Source organism: Ovis aries, chromosome 3, assembly GCF_016772045.2.
Source record: "Ovis aries strain OAR_USU_Benz2616 breed Rambouillet chromosome 3, ARS-UI_Ramb_v3.0, whole genome shotgun sequence".
NCBI classification, from domain to species: domain Eukaryota; kingdom Metazoa; phylum Chordata; class Mammalia; order Artiodactyla; family Bovidae; genus Ovis; species Ovis aries.
In genome coordinates, this window is record NC_056056.1 from 197,400,876 (window position 1) to 197,418,045 (window position 17,170).

At 35.9% G+C, this 17,170-nt stretch overlaps 1 protein-coding gene and 1 long non-coding RNA gene across 17 annotated transcripts in view; one reads left to right on the top strand and one right to left on the bottom strand.

Moving 5' to 3' along the window:
- The window catches only part of PIK3C2G (phosphatidylinositol-4-phosphate 3-kinase catalytic subunit type 2 gamma), a 668,476-nt gene that overhangs the window by 456,956 nt on the left and 194,350 nt on the right, over positions 1 to 17,170 (bottom strand). For 3 of the 16 annotated variants that reach the window (XM_060413354.1, XM_060413351.1, XM_060413350.1), the window contains exon 2: positions 15,537 to 15,708. The exons of 9 other annotated variants lie outside the window; for them this stretch is intronic. The gene's annotated coding sequence lies outside the window, so the exon portion shown is untranslated. Of the gene's footprint in view, positions 1 to 15,536; positions 15,709 to 16,979; positions 17,043 to 17,170 lie in introns of those variants that run through there. 4 more of the 16 variants (XM_060413358.1, XM_012175280.5, XM_060413359.1 and 1 more) reach the window with 2 other exon arrangements.
- The window catches only part of LOC132659479 (uncharacterized), a 100,799-nt gene continuing 99,480 nt past the window's right edge, over positions 15,852 to 17,170 (top strand). The window contains exon 1 of the long non-coding RNA XR_009599991.1: positions 15,852 to 16,690. This is a non-coding gene — a long non-coding RNA (uncharacterized LOC132659479). The remainder of the gene's footprint in view (positions 16,691 to 17,170) is intronic.

Here is a 17,170-nt window from a genome sequence, read left to right on the forward strand (position 1 = left end):
AAATATGTATTAATGTCTTGGGAGATAAGTATTGTGCCAGCGTAAGGCATGTCAAAGCATAATCAAGCTAAGCCGTCTGTATTTCAGCAAGGTGGAGGGCAAGCCCACATTATCTGTAGCGGCAAACCTGGGTTCTGAGAAAAGTCTGAATTGGCTGCATGGTCTGAAATTCCCATCTCTCCATCTTATGAGCCAATTTTATATGTCATGCAGACACTATTTTAGATAGACATAAGTATGATCTTTCTCAGCTCAATTTGCTGAATGAATACAGAGAAGACTGTAACTATTTATAGATAATTTAATAATATATATAATTAAAGCATATTACATATAAAATTTGTATTACCTTACTTTTTCCATTTCCAATTTGTGATTGAGTGCTAAGGTAAACATACTATTTTCACGAGCTCTGATTATTTTCCTGTAAGCACAGACAGGAGATACTTAGGAAAAACATTAATTTCCAAGGAGTCTCTATCAGGTGCCTTTTTATGTGAATAATTGACATTTTCTTAATAATGTATAATCCTATAGAAGACACTTCCTATTAGATTGCCTCAAGCACTCTTATGTGGAAAATTTGAAGCTGTCAGTTATGCTTATTTTTGAGGGATATTGACTTGAAAATATCAATTCACTTATTCATACCTCTATTTACTCATTTGCACATTTATTTATTCAGTATGTGTTTTAAAATACATTGTGTCAAGTACTGTGCAAAGCACTGGGAATTTAAAAAAGATAAAGCACAGCTCTTGCCCTCAAGTATTTCACAGACATAAATTGATAATACAGATGTATGAGAATGACTTTAATAGACAAAGTCTTCATTTTGTTTGGTGAAATTTCATATAGAACATCATTACGATTATTTTGCTTTAGAAAGTGCAGAAGTAAAATTCATAAAGGATATATTTGAGGTTTATATACTGGGTATGTTTTGTTCAGGTCACTGAGACCTGGTTTCAAGAATACTTCTATTCCTAAGTATTGTTAAGGTTTTAGTCTCAAACATGATGAAGTAGTTGAAGCAGTAATTCATTCAATTCCTCCGAGTGGGTCTTAAGAATAAACATGACAATGGAAAGTCAGCCTCCAGCTCTGAGTAACAGCTTTGGGGGAAATTACCTAGTGGGAAAGAAGACTGTTTCAGGGGAAGACAGAGACAGTGAGGGAATATGACACCAACCCAGAAGGGAGGAAATCTTCAGACCCAATCCGGTTAACCCTTGAAATATGACACTCAGTTAGGGCTCCATAAACACAGCCTAGTGGTATTTGGGAAGAACTAACAGTGTTTCGCCTATTAGACAAATCTATTCTGAAAAATTAGGACTAAGAAATTTTATGGGATTGAAGCAGTAGTGGCTGCTGTTTTCTTTGCCTACTTTTGCAACTAATGCGTAGGTCCCCATCCCTTATTTAAGAGTGTTTGGCCAATGCAAAAGGCATGGGTTTGATCCCTGGGTCAGGAAGATCCTCTAGAGAAGGAAATGGCAACTCACTCCAGTTATTCTTGCTTAGGAAATCCCATGAACACAGGAGCCTGCAGGGCTATAATCCATGGGGTTCCAAAAGAGTCAGACACAACTGAGTGACTGAACAACAACATTGAGTGTTCTATTAGTAATGAATGAGTAAATTAGAGGGTTCTGTCAATAATTTACTTGGTTTCCAGAAAAATACTTTACATTAAATTTTAAGTAACAACATTAGGAAAAGACAATTGCAATTTATCAAAGTGGATTGAGAAAGGTTTCAGGAAGAGATGATTCCTAAACTAAGAGAAAAAAGGAGCAGTTTTCCAGATAGGTTTGGCAAAAGGAAGAGGAAGTCCTTGGTTTTCCAGACAGAGACTATTATTTTTGAAAAGTCAAGGAGAAAAATAGGAAGAAAGAAAAATAAAACTAGGAAAGAGGGGATAAAGAAACTGTGAAATGAAAAGATGAAAGATGGAAGAAAATGAAGATGTGAAAAGATACTCTGTTGGAACAGAGTACTAGCTGCTGTGTTAGAGCATGAGAAAGACTAACATAGTCTTGTAACCTAAATGGAAAGAGAATTGTCATTAGGTTTTATGGCAGGAACACCTGTGCCAAGTGGATAATTGACTCTTATGTTTAAGATACAAGGAAAGAAATTGGGAACCAAAAATATGTCTTCACTTAACTGATTTCCAAATTAAAATTCCACAAACTGTCATGGCCACATGAGCGCGTAGGGAGTATTGTTTTTATGGACTATTTATTTACAAGCTACTAAAGAATAAACTTCAGGTTAATCAAAAAGATGGAGATACACCAACATTGAGACTACTGATGAGCATTAAATATACACATACTATCTTGAAGAACTCAGATAGATGAGGGATATAGGAGGTAGTTTAATATGGCCACACTGAAAATGTAGATAGAATTCAACTTTAGTAAAAGGTAGGGAAAATGAAGAGAACATGTACATGTTTTTGGAAGAGTTTTTATTAACCATATGATGACTGTTTTATTACCCTTATAATACTTTCTGTGTAATGCTTGGTAAAACAAACAGTATTCTCAGAAGTATAGAATTATAACTGAAAGCATCAGAATGAACTCATCAGATTTTTTTTTTTTCAAAAGAAATCACATTTATTTATCTATAGTTTTCTTCATTGGAAAAGTCTAGAAATAAAGCCCATCCTAACAGCAGTGAGCATCTCTACCATCCAGGCTGTGATATAAAAATACCACTTCCTATGAAAAGAAACAAAGCTACTTGAAGTACCACTTGTCTTTGAGAAAAAGGTAGCTAATGTAACATGAGCCTGCTGTTGCTGCTGCTAGGTCACTTCAGTTGTGTCCGACTGTGCGACCCCATAGATCAGAGCCCATCAGGCTCCCCCGCCCCTGGGATTCTCCAGGCAAGAACACTGGAGTGGGTTGCCATTTCCTTCTCCAATGCATGAAAGTGAAAAGTGAAAGTGAAGTCACTTAGTCATGTCCGACTCTTAGCGGCCCCATGGACTGCAGCCTACCAGGCTCCTCCCTCCATGGGATTTTCCAGGCAAGAGTACTGGAGTGGGTTGCCATTGCCTTCTCTAAACATGAGCCTAGGAAATCCTATTATTCTAGTTAATAAGGAGGTTGTCACAGAATATAGGGATGCACCAATAGAAATTGAGAGCCAGCTTGAAAAGGCTTATGTTGTCCAAAATGTATAATAAACTGAAATGGATGAAAGCATATCAAACATCTTAGATGCCTGAATTCATAATAATACACATTCATACCTACAACTAATTGATTGCCTTTGTATGACACAGGGATAATAAACTACATAATAAAACATACTTTGTCCTTTTTTATATGAAATGATCTAAGTAATAATATGAAATGATTTGAAATAATATGAAATGTTATGAATAATATGAAGTGATCTAAGTAATAAATGAGCCAAAGTTTCTCTTTGTACAAGTACTGCAAAAGATAAGTGAAGAAAGAATGATGAAGCCAGGTTATCAATGTTTTATAGTAAGTCATGAATTATAAAATCTAGGCATCTAGCATGGATCGGAGAAGACAATGGCACCCCACTCCAGTACTCTGGCCTGGAAAATCCCATGAACGGAGGAGCCTGGTGGGCTGCCGTCTATGGGGTCACACAGAGTCGGACACAACTGAAGCGACTTAGCAGCAGCAGCATTGATGGCTGCTAACGTCACAAAAAGAGGAGCAGCTAGGGTTTTGTGCTTTCTTTAAGAGTTCAAAACTACCATGAAGTCTTGCCAACAAAATCTCATCTTAATCTATTTACCTATGCTTCTGGATTCAGTCACCATGCACAAGGGTACAGGATAGAACTAAATCAGGATGGAAACTGATATAGAAAATTAAGCTAGATTCTTCTGCAAATAAATTAGAAGACAAAAAAGAGAGATGAAATACATCAGTTTAAAAGGACTGTGAAAACCCATTCCTGCACCCCTCCAAAGAAATAGAGAATGTAAAACAAAGCCATACACTTTAGGGATACACATTTCAATGATGAAACTATGTAGAAAAGTACAGACGTGACATCAGAAGAGCTGCTTTTCTTGGGGGAGGAAGGGTATTGTAAGAGGGGTTGGAGAGGTTTTGGGGTGGCAAAAAATGCTTATTTCTTGACATATTGGGTGGTTAGAAGGTTGTTCACTTTATTTATAATAGTACATTAAGCTATACATTTGGTTTATGTAGTTGGTAATATCATACATTAAAAAAAAAGAGGAATGGGTGGCCAGATTTATTGGCCGTATGGAACTCGAGGACTTGTACAAATCTAAGTAAAGATGCTGAATAAGCATTTGCATATGTAATTCTTCAATTCAGGAGATAAATTTTGTAGCTGGTCCCATGAGCCTTGTCTAAGGAGCAGTTGAGGAGTAAAACAGATATAAATGAATCTGAGCATGGAATCCCATTGTGGGGGAAAACCAATTTAATAAATGAATCTAAAAAGAAAAGGTACAGAATAGTCTGAAAGGTAGGAAAAGGAACTCTAAGCCACTGTCACTTCACTTTCTCCACTTCTGATCCTGATAAGAGAGAAAGAAGTGAAAGGCAAGTGACTTCCTTTCAGGAACCTTATTATGAAGTTGCACATATCACTTCTGCTCACATCCATTGGCCTGAATATATATCGCAAGGAAGCCTGGGAAATGAAGTTCCTTACTGTGTTGCCAGGAGACCAGAAGAAGCACAGATATTCTTTTACTAGAAAGAGAAATGATGGAGGAAATTGAAGTTCTCTGAATAGCCTGGAGTTAGAATGCAAACTGAAGATGCTGAACCAGCTGCACTTAGGAGCAAAAGTCTTTAATGGATGCGGAAAAACAAGGTCAGGGGATGGCAGTAAGTAGAAGGGACATTAGTAGGAGAGCAAAATGTTACGGGATCCTGGTTGTACTTGTCTCCTCTTCTTGATACAATGGTCATGGGAGAATGAACAACTTCCACAGAACTGCAAAGAAGCAGAGTACTTGGAGAGCCAGGGTGACTTTTTGGAAATGGAAGTGAAGAGGCTAAGAAATCAACAGTGCATCTTGCACAGATTAAATCTCAACCAAAGAAATGCCTCTCACTACATATTTTATAAGTATGGATTTCTGCTACTCCTCTTACTTTGAGGGGATATGGAATACAAAACATTGGTTAATTATTCAACTCCAGTTCTTAAAATTTGGCTTCCCTGGTGGTTCAGGTGGTAAAGAATCTACCTGCAATGCAGAAGACCTGTGTTTGATCCATGGGTTGGGAAGATCCCCTGGAAGAGGGCATGGCAACCCACTCCAGTATTCTTGCCTTGAAAACCCCCAGGGACAGAGGAGCCTGGCAGGCTACATGGGATCTCAAAGAGTCAGACATGACTGAATGATGAAAAAAAGCACAGTTCTTAAGATTATCTGTTTAATTTAATTTTAATTAGATTTTTAAATTTTAACTTTTAATTTTAAAAATTTAATTTTTAAATGGAGTATCATGAATATTTTTTTTTAATAATGGCAAATACTGCTGTGTTTCTAGTAAAAAACTTGAAACATATTGAAGTTACATATTTAGAATACAAGACCATTCTTTAAAGGGATTTGCATTTATGAAACATTATATATTTTCATCATAAAATACCAACAATAGATTTTTCTCTGTTCTTTAAGACTATTTAGAACTAAAGTATAAACAGTTGTATGAAAGTGAAAGTGCAGTCGTGTCTGACTCTTTGTGACCCCATAGACTATAGTCCACCAGGCTCCTCTGTCCATGGTATTTTCCAGGCAAGAATCCTGGAGCGAGTAGCCATTCCCTTCACCAGGGGATCTTCCTGACACAGGGATCAAACCCAGGACTCCTGCATTGCAGGCAGACTCTTTACCGTTAAAGCCGCCAGGGAAACTACCTGGGAGCCACATATAATTAGGCCACATTTCACAGAATCCTGGTCCAAAGTAATTTGGACTACTATAAGTTTTACCTGACCCATAAACTTAATTCTTAAATATTAATATTTTCTTGGGAAACAACAATAGTCCTTAGGGCCATTCTAGGGGCTAACCATGTTCAATGAACCTACAGCAAATAGCTATTCTACTATAACCTCCAATAAATAACTTTTTTCTATTTTGCCTTTTCCTAAACCTGAATCTAGGTTTTTTAATATTTTAAATATAAAAAAGCAAAAATTGTCATATTTGCTGTCTCATCTATCTTAAGCTTCATTGTTATATGCTAATATAATTTACATTTTTTTCTATACATGCAAATGGTTTCTCTTTTGGCTGTGAATGGAAAGTAGCAGAAACAAGTCAATAACAGTTTCTTCTTTGGGGGAACCCTAATAAGGATCTGAAGCTGAAGTGGTAAATAGTTTTATCTCATAAGTAAAATCTCATCACATGGTAGTGGCTTTTCAGGACATGGTTGGAGAATTGTGAGACTGAACAGAACTCAGGAAGCAATGATGCTCCATTACTGCAGTCTGTGTGGATGCAGCAGAAGGGGAGGAGGAGGGATGCTCACCATGTGGTACCCATCAACTGTTCTAATAGCTAGAAACATGTCTGTGTTTTTCAGCAGGTAAATTAAACTTCCAGATGAATTACATATTCAAAATATCAGAGATATTGAAGAGATTTCTACCTAATGATACTTAGTAATCACTAGCACAAGACGTAAGAAATCTAAATTTTAACTGAATCTTTGACAAAATTATTGATATGATGAATTTTTGCTTCTGTGGTGGCTCAGACTGTAAAGGACCCACCTGCAATGCAGGGGACCTGGGTTCAGTCCCTGGGTTGGGAAGATCTGTTGGAGAAAGAAATGGCAACCCACTCCAGTATTCTTGCCTGGAGAATCCCATGAACAGAGGAGCCTGGTGGGCTACAGTCCATGGGGTCACAAAGAGTCGGACACGATTGAACGACTAAGCACAGCACAGCACATGATGAATTTTATTTAAATAATAGTTAAGAGAAAGATCTCAGGAATGTTTTATAAGCCAAGTGTAGGAGAAACCAATAATAATATGATAATATAAATATATTGTTACATTTAATACTTCTAAGGACTTGTTTAATGTGCCAGCTCATACAGTGAGCTATAACACAAGGCATTCCTCTGAGATGCATGTTAATATATACATATGGTTAAAATAACCATATCTTATTTTAATTATTTAAAACATATATCTGTGGTACAGCCTCTATGGAGACCAATATGGAGGTTCCTTAAAAAACTAAAAACTGAGTTACCATATGATCCAGTCATCCAACTACGGGACATATATCCAGAAAAAGACAAAAACTCTAACTTGAAAAGATACAGGCACCCCAGTGTTCATAGCCACACAATTTAAAATAGCCAAGACGTGGAAGCAACCTGTGTCCATCAGGAGAGGAATGGATCAAGAAAAGGTGGTGTGTGTTTGCATACATGCACACAAAGGAATATTGTTGTTTAGTCACTAAATTGTGTCCAACTTTTTGAGACCCTGTGGAATATAGCCCATCAGACCCCCCTGTCCATGAAATTTCCCAAGCAAGAATACCAGAGTGGGTTGTCATTTCCTTCTCCATGGGATCTTCCCAACTAAGGTATCAAACTCACATCTCCTACATTGGCAGGGAGATTACTGCTGAATCACCAGGGAAGCCCCAAAGGGATATTACTCAGCCATAAAAAAGAATAAAATGATACTATCTCCAGCAACATAGATGGATCTAAAAATTATCATACTAAGTGAAGTAAGTCAGACAGAAGACAAATCGCATGACATCACTTGTATATGGAATAAAAAAAATGATACAAATGAATGTAGTTATAAAAAGGAAATAGACTCAAAGACATAGAAAACAAATTTATGGTAACCAAAGGGGGAGGAGGGTGAGGGATAAATTAGGAGTCTGTGATTAACATATACATACACTATATATATATATATATACACACACACTATATATATATATAAAATAGATAAACAAGGACCTACTGTATAGCACAGGGAACTATATTCAATATCTTGTAATAACCTATAATGGAAAAGAATGTAAGAAAGAATGTAGAAATTTAAAAATCAGTCGAGTTGACTTTGTTTAGAGTGGCATCTGGCTGGTAGGGTGTGACTTAAAAAATTAATTAAATATTTTTAAAACTAATAAGACAAAGTCTATTCATCGTACAGCATTACCAGCAACAAAGACTGGCAACCATTCACTTGGTTATCCAGATTTTTACCGAATGTGAGACCAAGTAGATCAATCTGAAGTAGAAGGGGAAAAATTGGCTGGCACTTTTAATTATCTTGAATATGGCTTGGTTTATTATCTGAAGGAGAATAAATCTACCAGTCTAACTAATGGGAAAGAAATGACCAATTTCCCTAGTGCTGCCTGACTTGGAGATTCAGAGTCTGAACAACTCTCCCAAAGTGACCAAAAAGAGTATCTGTACTCAGGACCACTTTACTATCCTCCTTTCTATGGCTAAAATTTGTAGTAATACAAAATAGAGTCTACAGTGGCTAAACATTTGGTTTGCTGAATCTGAGAATATGAGAAAAGAAAGTGTCACAAAAAAGTACAAAGGTAGACCACTTCTGGTATAAGAACTATATCTACATTGATTAGAATTACCTAGAAAAATGATTGCCTTCTCAAAGTAGTCAACCAGACCATGATAGCAAGATTGATGAAGTCCAGAATTTAGAGAGATCAAGTGACTGCCAGAGACCAGTAGTTAAACTAAGTCTGTTCACATTTACCATTTCTCTAGTTGAAAATCTGAGAAACATGTTCTAACAGCAACCAAGAAAACAATGAGAGTAATCAGAAGAGTCTACAAACATTATTTATGAGTAATCAGTGGAGAGAATCTTTATTTCTCAAGGATGAGTAACTGGAAAAAAATCGACAGAGGCGATATGAAAATATTCTGCAAGAATATTTTCTTGCAGAAAATGAATAACAAGACACTAGAAGATAAGTTATTTTTGAAAAACACATGCTACAATGCCATGCCGTGCTAAGTCACTTCAGTCATGTCTGACTCTTTGCGACCCTGTGGACTGTACCCTGCCAGATTCCTCTATCCCTGGGATTCTCCAGGCAAGAATACTGGAGTGGGTTGCCATTTCCTCCTCCAGGATATCTTCCCAACCCAAGGATCAATAGCCTACCAGGCTCCTCTATTCCTGGGATTCTCCAGGCAAGAGTACTGGAGTGAGTAGCCGTTTCCTCTACCAAGAGATTTTCCCAACCTAGGGATCAAACCCACGTCTCCTGCATTGGAGGCTGATTTTTGACCACTGAGCCATATGCTATAATATCCCTAAGTAAATTTTATAAAAACGTAAGGCTTTTTGTTTTTTATAAAAGTAAGAAATGTGTTAAATGAAATAAGATAAAAATAAAATTTTAAGTAATAATAAAATGAAGAAGAAAGATATGGAAGAAAATGGAAAAAAGAGATATGTTAAAGACAAAACAATGAACTATTGACATACATGGAGAAGGAAATGGCACCCCACTCCAGTACTCCTGCCTGGAGAATCCCAGGGATGGGGGAGCCTAGTGGGCTGCCGTCTATGGGGTCACACAGAGTCGGACATGACTGAAGTGACTTAGCAGCAGCAGCATTGACATGCAAAGAAATTAAATATTCAAACATTTAAAATATTCATTAAAAGCAGAATGACAAGCAAATGAAATTTTGAGATAAACTTTGAGAACCATTCTATGAATACAGAGGAAAAGGAGCTAGTGATAGAAATGAATGAGAGGTATCCTTGCAATTGCAAAAGGCAGAGAAAAGATATCTAACATCGTATTATTGAAATGAAATAGAGGTAACACTGAAGATTGCCCCCCCCCCAAAAAAAAACTAACTAAACTGAATAAAGCTCTGCATATGCAATATCAAACCTAAATACTTGTGTGGCACACATACAACCAGGAAAAACTGAGGATATATGTAAAATATTTAAACTTTTTAAAGGACAAAGGGAAGAGGAGGGGAGGAAAGGAAGAGGAGGAGGGAAGAAGGTTAATTTGCACATTGTTGTTGTTCAGTCACTAAGTCATGTCTGACTCTTCCCAACCCCGTGCACTGGAGCCTACAGCGTCCCTTTGTGCTTCACCGTCTGCTGGAGTTTGCTCAAATTCATGTTCAGTGAGTTAGTGATGCTATCTAACCATCCAGGCATAGACTTCACCTTTAAACACTAGCTGTCCTAAAACAAGGGAACAGAAGCTACATAATGTTGAGGGTAACTATGTTTTATGTCATTCAGTTTGGCGTTTATATGTGAAAATAGTAAAAACATGCATTGGCAGTATGTAAGTGCTCAGAAATCTTTATACACTTCTAATGGAAAAGGTGTACTAGTTGACAAAATTTTAATCAAAATAAAAACTCAGGATTAGAGACCTAAGAGTAGATAGTAAAGATCAGTTAATGTTGACTTAGTCTAAATAATTATAAACAAAATTTTAAATGTAATAAGAGATTAAATTTGGAGATTTAAATAAATCTCGGAAATTATTTGGTATTAATGTTAGGTGAGAAACCATAGACTTATTTCAAAACTGAAAGGCATGTTAAACTTTCTGCCTTAAAAGAAGAAAGGAGATTAAAATATGCTATTTTCATTTCACCAGTGATTAAGAAATAATAATTCATATACAATTATTTGTACACATATATAATTGTAATGTGCCACACAGAATTATTAGTTGAAGAGCAGTGTGTATAATTTTCAAGCCACCAGAACAATAAAATTTGATAGCATTTTCATTATAATAAGAAGGAAAATAGGAAAAGTATGTATTAAGAATGAAAGCTAGAATTAGGCAAGTAAGTTCAGTGGCATTTCTAATGACAGAAGTATAGATATGTGGAATAAAAAAATTATTATTAAAAAGTGAATGCATTATCATTAAAAAGCAAAACATATTACATTTAAAATATGTAATTTTCAGTTGTGTGGTTTTTGCAACAGAAACAAAAAGTATGAGAAAGGTTAAAAGTTTTTCCAAGTATGTTGCTCAAACACAGCAATATACAAACAAACGCAAAATGAAGCAGGATAGGAAAATAGAACATAAAGCAGAAATGCATCAAGATAATCTTGTTGCAGTTTCTAAAGATCTTAAAATAAATGTGGACATTTATGCATATATAAAATGTGTTGTCTGGGATTTTGTAACCAACTCAATTTATTAATGATTTTCTGTGCTTAGTCTCTAATTCGTGTCCGACTCTTTGCAACCCCATGGACTGTAGCCCACCAGGCTCCTCCGTCCTTGGGATTCTCTAGGCAAGAATACTGGAGTGGGTTGCCATGCCCTCCTGTAGATAATCTTTCCAACCGAGGGATAGAACACAAATCTCCTGCACTGCAGGCAGATTCTTTACTGTCTGAGACACCAGGGAAACCTATTAAATCTTGTATTTATATTTTATATGATTTTCCCTTTTATCTTTCCAAGAATGAATCTTCTAATAAATAGTTAATTAATAAATCATAGCAGAAAAAACTTTTTAGATTTAATTTCTTATTTTATTTTATCTTATTATTTATTATTATTATTTTTTTTTACTTTACAACATTATGTTGATACCCATTCATGACTTTTTAAATGGTGAACTACCCAGAGAGATGTTGTGGGGAGGGAGGTGGGAGGGGGGTTCATGTTTGGGAATGCATGTAAGAATTAAAGATTTTAAAATTAAAAAAAAAAGTATAAAAAAATAAAAAAGAAAAAGAAAAAAAATGGTGAACTATGAATAAAAAGAACATACTTTAAAAATGCAAAAAATACTTTGCACACACTAACGGCCAAATTTTTTAAATGAAGAAACACTTAAAAGCTTTCTTTTTCAAATCAAGAATAGGATAATTATTCCTTCTATCAAATTGTTCTAGGAATTCTATTTAATGCAATAAGATCAATGAGGATATAACTGCTAGAAAAGAGAATAGTATTATTATGCATAGATTATGTGTTTATGTATGAAGACTATATTAACTCCTTAGGATATATGAGACATAATATTTCAACATGAGAAGGCTTAAAATTATAAAAATATAAATAAACTTTGGAAGAATTTGTAAATTAATTCAAAACGCTTAATTAGGAAATTGACAAGCTGATCCCATGGCACTTTTGGTACAAGTAAAGCAAAGGATAGAAAAATCATTGGTGAGATTTGAAAAATAATACACCTTTTAAAGATTCAATGATTAAAACAATGTAGAAATTAAATGGTTTTAGACTTAGGCAACAAGGAAGCAGAAAGGAAAATGCATGAACAAAACCTGGCATATATCAATTTTAGTTTATGTTAGACATGAAGGAAATGTTGGGTCTCTTATTAAATGGGGCAGGCACATCTGGTTAATTATTTGAATAAAAAAAATCTTAGCACCATTAAGTATGGATTACAATTGTAAAATAAATTCTATAGGGAGTAAAGATCTATAATGTGGAATCATGAGACTCTTGTATCAGTGGTTTCAAGACTACTGTGAAGCACACATTTATTCTCTGTGACTCAGGTTTGTCATTTGTTACAAGAAGTTGTCAGAAAAAATGTCCAGAGATGTTTGAGAAATGCTATTATGTTAAGGTAGGGATGCTTTTTTTAAAATAAGATTTTAAAATAAAATTCTTTTTTTTTTCTTTGAAGATTTTTTTTTTTAACTTTACAATACTGTATTGGTTTTGCCATATATCAACATGAATCCGCCACGGGTGTACATAAGTTCCCACTCCTGAACCGCCCTCCCACCGTCCTCCCCATACCATCCCTCTGGGTTATCCCAGTGCACCAACCCCAAGCAGAGGTATATAGAGGCTTTTGTGATAGCATAGTACTGGAGTAGGGAATGGCAACCCGTTACAGTATTCTTGCCTGGAGAATTCCATGGACAGAGGATCCTGGCAGGCTACATACAGTCCATGGGGTCACAAAGATTCAGAGATGACTGAACAGGCACAAGAGCACAGTTTACTTTTTAAAATTTCAGTAAAGGGCTAGAGTTTGCAATACTTTTAAAACTAATCTACTCAGGACACTTTTCAGAAGCAGTTTTTTTCTGGTCAAGACTCTTGGTCACAGTGGCAAAAGTCAATACAGAAGGGAATGTGATGTGAATTGCGGACAGTCACAACTAAGCCTCTCTTTCTCTCCCTTGGTTCTCTCAGTATATTGGCTTCTGTGTTTTCTAAGCAAATGAACTTTTCCTCCAGGATGGGGAATATGGATAGAGGCTTCCTGGAGACATGTACTTTCTGCATAACAAATGGCATCAGGTTAAACATTTGAAGCAGGGATTTGATTGACCAGGCTTGGGTCTTGGTCACAGGGGTCAGAGGTAGACAGAGGATGAAGTACTAGGGTTAGTGCAGATGGAAACACAAACCTAACTTTATGTCCTGTTCACAGGAGGGTGAAAACCCAGACATGGCCACACCTCTTCCAGTCACACTCATTAATATTTTCTGGAAGATAGTCCTTTAGCATATGTTCTGGGAAATGCTGAATAGGGAGAAAAATGTAATTTAATAATTACATTTGCAAACATTGAAGAATGCTAACTTAGAATGTGTTAGGTATTAGTCTAAGTGCTCTACTTTTAACCTCTTTAATCCTCATACAAATATGAGCCTCATGAGAGTCTTTTGAGTAGGCATTATTATTGTCTTCATTTTAGAGGAAATGGAAGCACAAAGAATGTAAACATCTTGCAGAGTTCCTATATAAATAGAAAGTGGGAAAAGGGGAATACATTTTTTTCATGAAAAAAGATTATTATATTTAAATCACTCCTATTCAAAGTTGTGCATTTGTAAGAAGTAATCAGAATCATACCTAAGCAAAAATATCACAACAAAACAGGAAGCCGGTATGATCAGGAAAATAAATCGGATGAGGAACATATGCATGTCTTTCAAGAAATACAGCAAAAAAATCATGTTTTCTGAAAGGAATGATGAATACAGATTGTAGTAAATATATGGATAATTCTAAATTAACATTTGGTTGTATACATAGTAGTGATTTCTAATACAGAGATCAAAATATATCTAATTAAAAACTAGCGTTAGTCACTGAGTCATGTACGACACTTTGTGACCCTATCTAATGTAGTCCACCAGGCTCCTCTGACCATGGAATTCTCCAGGCAAGAATACTGGGGTAGATTGCCATTGCCTTCTCCAGGGGATCTTCCCGACCCAGGGATCAAACCTGAGTCTCCTGCATTGCAGGCAGATTCTTTACCATCTGAGCCACCAGGGAAAATCAAAATAGATATAATTAAACACTAGACCACAAGAAAGTATAAATTTGGATTAGGTTATCTAAATTTTAAATGTTGATTCATGTCAATGTATGGCAAAACCAATACAGTATTGTAAAGTAAAACAAAGTAAAAATAAAAATAAAAAAAAGAAGATAGTGTTTATTTTAACATATGTTAAACGAGGCCTCTCTAAACTTGTATCTGTAAAAATATTTATCAAATAAAATATCAGAATTTCCATTAAAAAATGTTCTTTATAATATCCAGGAAGAAGTACAGATATAGATAACTAGGTTTTTAAAGAAAACATGTATGACTTTTGAAAACTGACCATATATTCAGCTACTTTTAACTTAACTCAAAGTCAGTATTACATAGACTAATCTTTCTGACTCTGAAGTAGTTAAATATTAGTTAAAAGAAAGATAGTTTACAAAATAACTCATATTTTTAACTTTAAAAACATTTCTGAATAACTCAAGAAAAAGAATCACAATAAAGTTGCAAGACATTTAGAAATATGAAATAAAATTGTCAGGAAAAGAAGTATTTTGTGTAAGAGAATTTCAGAGATACACATCATGCTTATTCTGCAGCTCTAAATAATTATTGAAAATATTCCATCCAACAAAAAAATAAATGATAATAACTTGAAATGGAAAAGTGTCATAAAAGGACTATTGCTAATGGCTAGCTGTGTGCTACATTGCTTCAGTTGTGTCTGACTCTGTGTGACCCCATAGACTGTAGTTCATGGGAATTCTCCAGGGAAGAATACTGGAGTGGGTTGCCATTTCCTTCCCCAGGGGATCTTCCTGACACAGGGACTGAACCTGCCTATTTTAAGTCTCCTGCATTACTAATGGCTTATAATTGATTTATGATAGTTATAATTGATTTATGCATAAATAATTATAGTGGTTCATTTCTGCTATGATTATGTATCACTTTATCAGATTATACATTTAAAGAAAAAGGTAATAATTGTTAGAAATACAATACTGTACTTTTCTAGATAGAAAATGATTATTGCATCAGTTTTTCTAAGCTCCAAGAGAATTATATTGCTTTTTTGCTTCCTTGAAGAGGACTTCCTATGACCAAAGAATCTCAGCTCTTACAGAAAAACAAAACAAAACAAAACAAAACCATGAAACCAGGGACTGAAGTTTCATCCTGGGAACATATGAGCTTGTTCATTCCATCTGTGAACTCACCTACTTACTATGATCCTTTTCTATAGGAAGCGGATGAAGCTATATCATTGTTTTTCCAGCTCAGTCAAGATGATGTTCTTTCCTTACGCTCATTCCACAGACTTGCTTTCTTCATAGTACAAATGGCAGGTACACATGTATGAAGTTAAGTCACATGCCATGGAAAGAGCCCCTGAGATTGAGTAAGAAAACCTTGATTCAAATCCAAGCTCTTGATATTATTAATGATGTGTGTGTGGCATGTGCGTGCTCAATTGTGTCTGACTCTTTGTTAGCCTGTGGACTAGAGCCTGCCGGGCTCCTCTATCTGTGAAATACTGGAGTGGGTTATCATTTCTTTCTCCAGATTAATGACATACTGCTGCTGCTGCTGCTAAGTCGCTTCAGTCGTGTCTGACTCTGTGCGACCCCATAGACAGCAGCCCACCAGGCTCCGCCGTCCCTGGGATTTACCAGGCAAGAACACTGGAGTGGGTTGCCATTTCCTTCTCCAGTTCATGAAAGTGAAAAGTGAAAGTGAAGTCACTGAGTCGTGTCCAGCTCTCAGCGACCCTATGGACTGCAGCCTACCAGGCTCCTCCATCCATGGGATTTTCCAGAGTACTGGAGTGGGGTGCCATTGCCTTCTCCAGATTAATGACATAGATGATGTTATTTATAATGTAGGCAACATGCTCTTGAACCTCTCTGTTATTTGATATGCAATATTGCAATTTGACAATGCATTTTAACAGTATCACATGTACATTATGATTTTTAAATGGGATATATCATTTCTATCATCAGACTCAAGTATCAGAAATATAATTGCCAGGTAAGAATGTGGGGGAATAACTTGTTACTATACCCTGTTCATATCAGCCTTCAGTGAGCTACCAATACATAGACAGAACAGGACAGGAGCCCAGCATGGAGTGTCAGAACAGAAACAAAACAGCTGCTTCCTGCAGCAGGAACTCTTGTTAATTTGGAGCCCATATGTTAAGAATATCCACCCTTCGTTTAGAGTTTCTTTATGCAGTCATTATCAGCACACAGTCTATAGACCACAGACACTGATTCAAGACACTGAAGAAAACGTGCACGAGGAAGGAATCTACCGGCAGACGTGACTGAAACTGGCTCAAGACTTTGACAGATATGAAACTGAACAGGTAAGAGATGAAACAAAAGAAATTATATCAGTGCCATTTATGGGGTCATTCGGAGAGAGGGAGAAAGGGAAGAGGAGAGGGAGAGAAGAGATCATCAAGGTGCAGTTTTTCAGGAAAGATCTACATCTTCTGGAGAATATTTACAAACCTACTCAGAATTGAAACTCATCTACCATTTAATTTCACAATATAATTAAAGAGCTACTTGGCTTTAACAGTACATTTGAATTCAAATATTCTCCTATGTATTTAGTTAGCTATAGAAAGTTAATTTGTTTCAGTCTCTTACCTGAAACATATATCTTCCTGAAACGAAACATGATCTCATTTCTGTCCAAGAGTGAAATACACTCATACAAGCTACAACAATCCTATTTCAAGGGAGTATTATGCTTCCACTGGAAGCTTTTATTCCTGTTTGACAGGTTGAACATGTTTAGGAATATATTTTTCATCAAACCTTGCAGGGTTATGTGGAAA